This window comes from Pyrus communis, chromosome 1 (genome assembly GCF_041283825.1).
Source record: "Pyrus communis isolate YQ-2024b chromosome 1, ASM4128382v1, whole genome shotgun sequence".
NCBI lineage: Eukaryota > Viridiplantae > Streptophyta > Magnoliopsida > Rosales > Rosaceae > Pyrus > Pyrus communis.
In genome coordinates this window covers 20,707,792-20,711,827 of record NC_142565.1, presented here as the reverse complement: position 1 = coordinate 20,711,827, position 4,036 = coordinate 20,707,792, and the positions used below count along the sequence as shown (strand labels likewise).

General features: G+C 37.7%; 1 non-coding gene across 1 annotated transcript; it reads left to right on the top strand.

The window, feature by feature from the left end:
* The first annotated feature begins 2,270 nt into the window (after positions 1 to 2,270).
* On the top strand, positions 2,271 to 2,381 carry LOC148699336 (small nucleolar RNA R71). The gene has a single exon (XR_015966717.1). It is a non-coding gene; the product is annotated as a small nucleolar RNA R71 (small nucleolar RNA).
* The last annotated feature ends 1,655 nt before the right edge of the window (positions 2,382 to 4,036 follow it).

The window sequence follows — 4,036 nt, the reverse complement described above, 5'->3', positions numbered from 1 at the left end:
CTCCACACCTTTGCCGCAACCACCAAACACTTTTCTCCTTAGTTTTAACCTTTGCCGCACCATCCCCTTCCCCTAAACACTACTATATTCCTCCATGACCATGCATCCATACACCTAAGGCCCTAAACCTGTCCCTAGACCTTTGCCGCACCAAGGAGGAGGAGGAAGCTCGGAAGTTCATGCAATTCGAGTTCGCGTCGCTGGAATTTCTAGGTGTTTCTTTTCCTTTGCTTTCAATGTTTAATTTCAATTCTCTTTGTGTTGTGCGTATGAGGAACTAAACCCCCCCTTGGCTAGGGGGGGATTCGAAACACATGTTTATGCTTGCGATATGATTTGATTACTTCTAATTGCATTTCATAAGTTGTGAATTCAATTTACTTATCTATGTGAATTACATTGATTTGTGTGTGTTGGTTGAGAGTGCACGCTTAATTATCATGCATAAATTGGATGCTAGGATATAAGGAAATTTCACCTAATCGTTATGGAATTATATTCACAAGTAGTAAAGGTTGATGATCTCAATCGCGTTAAGTAAATTCTTGGCATAAGTTTCATGCAATCATAGTAACAAGTGCTTCGTCAATGCTTATGGTTTTCATAGAACTTAATGATTCTTGCTTGTATCTCTATTATGCAATCATGTAGGGGACTTGTGGGGAATGTTTTGGGTTGTCGTATGCAATCATCCAATTCAATAACGTTAGGAAAATCTGAAGGTTAATTTAAGCGAACCTAATTAACTTGGGGCGTTGAGAATTCATGGGTTATTGAAAAGCAATTGGAAATCGTTTTATATGCAAGTATAACATGTTTGGAGATGAACCCCTTAGCTAGCTTCCCATCCATTCAATTCCATCAAATTCGTTTTTACAATCTGTTCTAATTTAAAAAGTTTGTTTTGTTTTTAAATTCGTCCAAAACCAATCCCCCTTTACTTTGTTGAGTCATAGTAGTTAGAAATCACTTTAGTTTGTGTTTTTAAGTGTCTTAGGTCAAGTTAAAACCAATTTTCGTCCAAAGTTGTGTCTAGTGTTCAAAACTGCCCAGATTGTGTTTTTAAGGCAGTTTTGAGTGTTTTCTTGCTGTTTTGAGTCTTTTGGTTTGTTTTGGTGTTTTAAAGTTTAGTTTTGCATTCTTTGAGTCTAGTATAGTGTTTTATATTGTGTTTTTACGTTTTTGAGTCATATCCAAGTGATTAACAATCCCTCCTAATCCCCGGTCCAGAACGATCCCTACTTACATTCTTCACTACAATTGATAAAAAGAGGGTTTAATTTGTGTGCGTATAATTCTCGCATCAGTATATCAAAAATTTCCTTAAATGACTTATCCTGCTTGCTCTTGGCAAGTCTTCCAGGGAATGGTATTGGTGGAGTATAAGGTTTCTCGGCCTTGTGAAGATTTGATGTTTCAAGTGAGGTAGTAGCATGGTTTGGTTCCTCATTTGTTTCTCATTGTCTCCTTGAGTGACACCTGCATTCACATGATCATATTCATTAGTAACTTCATTGCCAACTGTATTATCAATAACCTTACCACTTCTAAGTGTAGTGATTGCTTTGGCTTGCTCTTGGTTCCTTTGGAGTATCACGGGTTGGCTTGGAAACTTCCCAACCTCTCTTTGGTTTAAGGCATCCGCAATCTGCCCCAATTGTGTCTCCATTTTGGTTAGGGCGGCTGAATGTTGTTGGAGTGCGCTATTGGTGGAATGTTGGAATTGCAAGGTGTTTTGGGCTAACAATTTAACCGTGTCCTCAAGGCTAGTGGCAGGTTTTGGTTGGAAATTTTGGAATTGATTGTTGTTCTTCCATGAAAGGTTGGGATGATCTCTCCAACTCGGGTTATATGTATTGGAATACATATCATTCCTTGGCCTTTGGTTGTAAGAATTCATGAGATTCACTTGTTCTTGAACATACTCGGGGTAAGCCTCCCTAGATGGACATTGGTGAGTAGGATGGCTTGGTGTGTTGCAAATGGCACACACTTCATTAGCTTTTGGCACCATGTTGAGCACGGATTCAAGCTTCCTTTCTAGGTTAGCTACCTGCAACAAAAGCTCATGATTAGAACTTGTTTCATAGACTCCAACTTTCTTACCCCTTAAATCTTTGTGTTGAGCATTAGACCCCAACATCTCATAAATGTTATATGACTCTTGAGCATTCTTTTTCTTCAATGCTCCACCTGCTGCATTATCAACAGTTGATTGACAATTTTGGGTTAATCCATCATAGAAAATTTGCATTTGTAAGTGAAAAGGTAACCCATGGTGTGGACATTGTATCAAGAGGCCTTTAAAACGCTCCCAACACTCATTGAAAGGTTCACCATCATCTTGTTTGAAGTTGAAGATTTGTCCCCTTAATGTGGCTGTCTTTTGAGTGGAAAAGAACTTCTCCAAGAACTTCTTAGCCACGGCATCCCATGTGGTGAGGGAACCTGGTGTTAGAGTCATCAACCAACTCTTGGCCTTATCTTTCAATGTGTAAGGAAACACTCTCATCCTCAAATTCACCTCACTTACTCCCTGCAAAGGTAAACCACTCACAACATTGTAAAACTCTTTAATATGAGCTAAAGGGTCTTCATTAGGTAAGCCATAAAATGAGGGAAACATATGAAAATGTGAAGATTTGAGATCATAGTTTCTAGCTTCTGTGGGCAGCAAGATGCATGAAGGTGAATTTGGTATGATTGGTTGAGCAAAGTCCTCCAAAGCTCGAAGCTCATCTTCGTTGCCCGCCATCTCTTCTTCTCTTTCCCAATCAAATTGCTCAGATTCTTTACTTGTTGAACTAGGTGAATTCCTTTCCTCTTCCTCACGGCTAAAGGATGAACTTGATGGCACAAAGTTGTCCAAAGTGTGGCCCTTCAACCGTTCAATTCTTTGGCCTAACTCAACAAGTTTATTTGACATATACTACCTGAAACAAAGTAACACAAGTGTGAATGAAAATCAAGAAGCAAACAACAATGAAAAGAACAAAAATAAACTTAAAAACGTTTGAAAAGACTCAATGGATGTGGAACTAAACGCTTAGAACACTTAAACAAACCTAAAACCCAAAACAGCAACTAGAAGACTCAAAATTGCCTAAAAACCACTTTCTGGGCAGTTTTGAGCACCTACACTAATTTGGACGAAATTGGATGGAAACTTGAATCAAAACACTTATAAACACAAATCAAAACACGTTCTAACTAATTTGGACAAAACAAAGACTCAAAGGACTCAAAACAGATTCACAAGACTCAAAACAAGCTAAAAACTCTCAAAACTGCCTAAAAACACAAACTGGGCAGTTTTGACACTAAACTCAATTTTGGACGAAAATTAGGTTTGAGCTTGACTCAAAATGCTTCAAAACCCAAGATAAGACAGATTCTAAGCCTAAAACTTAACAAAATATGGGGGAAATTGTATTTGGACGAAATGCAATTAAATGGACAGATTATAAAGAAAACAGATTGTAAAGCAAATTGATGTAAACCAATGGATAATGGAATGGCTAAGGTCTTCCTCTCTACTCACGAAATATATGCAACTTAAACCAACTTCCAGTTATCAATTCGACAATTTATGAACCTTGACACTAATCAAAATAGCAAACAAGCAAACAAGCAATTACAAGGGACTGAAATCAGTCCCCGGCAACGGCGCCATTTTTGTTGATGTAATATTCCTTCCTAATGCTAGAATATGTTTAATATAATGGCACAAGTAAGGGTGTCGAATCCACAGGGACTAATTGGACCTATGTAATCACTTGTTTTGCAAGAACTTCTATGAAATGAACCAAACTAGTCAAATTGAGCAGATTTGTTGTTGTTACTTGAAAGCATAAATAAAAGAAGTAAACACAACTAAATGAATCAACAACTAATAGAATAGGATAGTATCAATGGAAATGAAGCTAGGGATTCGGTTTCACCATTGCTCAACTAAGTCCATGTTTGTCAAGTTAGTTTGTATTCATTCATCTACCTATTTCTTGAGTTTGTTTCACTTGGATATGATCAACCATAT